This window comes from Trichosurus vulpecula, chromosome 6 (assembly GCF_011100635.1).
Source record: "Trichosurus vulpecula isolate mTriVul1 chromosome 6, mTriVul1.pri, whole genome shotgun sequence".
Classification (NCBI taxonomy): domain Eukaryota; kingdom Metazoa; phylum Chordata; class Mammalia; order Diprotodontia; family Phalangeridae; genus Trichosurus; species Trichosurus vulpecula.
In genome coordinates this window covers 257,846,225-257,848,572 of record NC_050578.1, presented here as the reverse complement: position 1 = coordinate 257,848,572, position 2,348 = coordinate 257,846,225, and positions in this window count along the sequence as shown.

The following is a 2,348-nucleotide window of genomic DNA, read 5'->3' as shown; positions in this document are numbered from 1 at the left end:
TTGATGACTTCATACATAGTACCTAAGTCCCCTTCCCACAATCTCAGTCCCAGCAAACTGGCCTTCCATCTCCCATCTCTGCATCTTTGCACGGGCTGCTCTGACATGACCCCCTTCACCTCCAACCTCTTTGAATCCCTCCTTCCCTTCAATATTCAGGCCAAGCACTGCCTTCTACATGAAGACTTCCCTGATCTATGATTATCCCCATTTTACAGATAAGTAAAGTGAAGCTGAGAGCTTCCTCCCCTGAAAGAATAGAACATGATCTTAGGTAACTGAGGGAATTAGAAAAGAAGATGGCACTTGAAGTGAGCCTTGAGGTGAGTTACTGGTTTAAAGAGGCAGAGATGAGGAGAGAGGGCATTCCAGGCATGGGGAACAGCTTGAGCAAAGGCATGAATGTGGGAGATGAGATCTCATGTATAGGAAACCACAAGTAGGCCAGTTTGGCCAGAGTGTAATTTGCAAGAGAGAGTTACGCATAATCAGACCCAGACTATGAAGGGCTTTAAATGCCAAATGGAAGTTCATAATTTATTTCTTAAAGGAATTTTTATTTAATACTAAAGGCAATGGGAAATTGTGGAAGCTGCTTGGGAAAGGGTTTGAAATGGAAAACGCCTACTATGTGCAGGGTGTTATGTGAAGAACTGGTGCTACAAAGGCCTGACGAAAACACAGACTTTGACCTTAATGAGCTTCCATTCTACTGGAATGTAAATATTCAGTCTTCTTTAGTCTAAGCGTCATCCCTAGTTCTGCTTTTCCTCATTTGGTCTGATCATTCTGTCTTTTCGCCATCAAGGTGGCTCTCTTTTGCATGCCCTCCCAATGTTCTTCCCAAAATGCAGTGCCCAGAACTGACCACTATTCTCCAGATGCCACCTGACTAGGGCAGAATACAATGGTATTTAACCCCTCCCTAGTCCTGGAGGCTAATTTAGCCCAAGATCTCACTGGCATTCAAGAGCATCACATTTGAAATCAGAGGACCCTCATTCCTTCATCTGTAAAATGTTCCAAACTTCATCTGAAAAATGAAGGGCTGGGGTTAAAAGATATGTGAGTTCCCTGCTAGCTGGGACAGTCAACCATTCTTTAAGAATTGTCTAGATCAGGCGTGGGGAGCCTGTGGCTTCCAGGCCACATGTGGCCCTCTAGGTCCTCAAGTGTGGCCCTTTGACTGAATCAAAACTTGATAGAATAAATCCCCTTAATAAAAGGATTGGTTCTGTATAACTTGGACTCAATCAGAAGGCCACACCAAAGGACCTGGAAGGCCACATGTGGCCTTGAGGCTGCAGGTTCCCCACCCCTGGTCTAAATTCAAGGTGTCACATCAACAACAGCCATCTCCCCCTTCCATTCTTGAGTAACCAAAGGACTTTAATTTCCCAGTGGTCCCTTCCCCCATTTGATCCCGCCTCCTCCCCTCAACTGTCATTTTGTCCATTACAACCCTCTCCCCTAACAGTTATTTTCTGTTACAGTTGGGTCTGCCTTGTGGGAAGGGTAATTTCAATGTCCATCAGAGGATCCCCACCTGCCTCTTAATGGCTACGTGACCTTGGGCAAGTCATTTTTCCCTGGGCCTTTGCTCACCTTTAAAATCAACTTCATAAGGACTAGAATGGGGGAGGTGTGCTCCCTTTGTAAGCGGATTGTCTGAAAAAAAATTCAAAGGGTTAATGACGTGAGATAGTTGTAAAAAAAAAAATGAATGTGCTTTTAATCTGTTTTAAGAAAGGTTTGGTATCCAAAAAGAGAGGCATGATCATCTCCATGCACTCTGACCTAGTCCAATCACACCTAGAGTGGGTGCTCAGTTTGGGACACCACTTTTCAAGGAGGGCAACCAGGAAGTAAAGGCTCTAGAGGAGACAACATATAAAGATCGGTTGAAGGATCTGGGGATGTTGAACCTAGAGAAGGGGTTGGTGGGAGAGGGGAGGAGATGATAACTGTCCTTGAAGGGTTGTCCAGCGGAAGAGGGATTAGATTTGTTGTGCTTGGTCCCAGAGGACAGAATCAAGTTTGATGAGTTACAGTTTCAGATGTGTTAGAAGGGAACATTTCCTGATAATCAAAGCATCCCAGGGTGGAATGGGGCTGCCACAGGAGGGAGTGGATTTGCCTTGAGTGTAGGTCTTCAAGCAAAGATGTATGAGGCGTTCAGGGAGGATCCTCTGGGGTAAAGGCTGCCGAGCTCTTTTCAGGGCTGTTCATCTATTTTTGGTGTCCACCTTCGCCCAACTCTCACCCGTGGCTCCAAGAAGCTGTAGCATGGACAGTGACCACACCTTGGTAAACTGTCTTCAGCAGATGGGCTAAAACAGGTTGAGGCC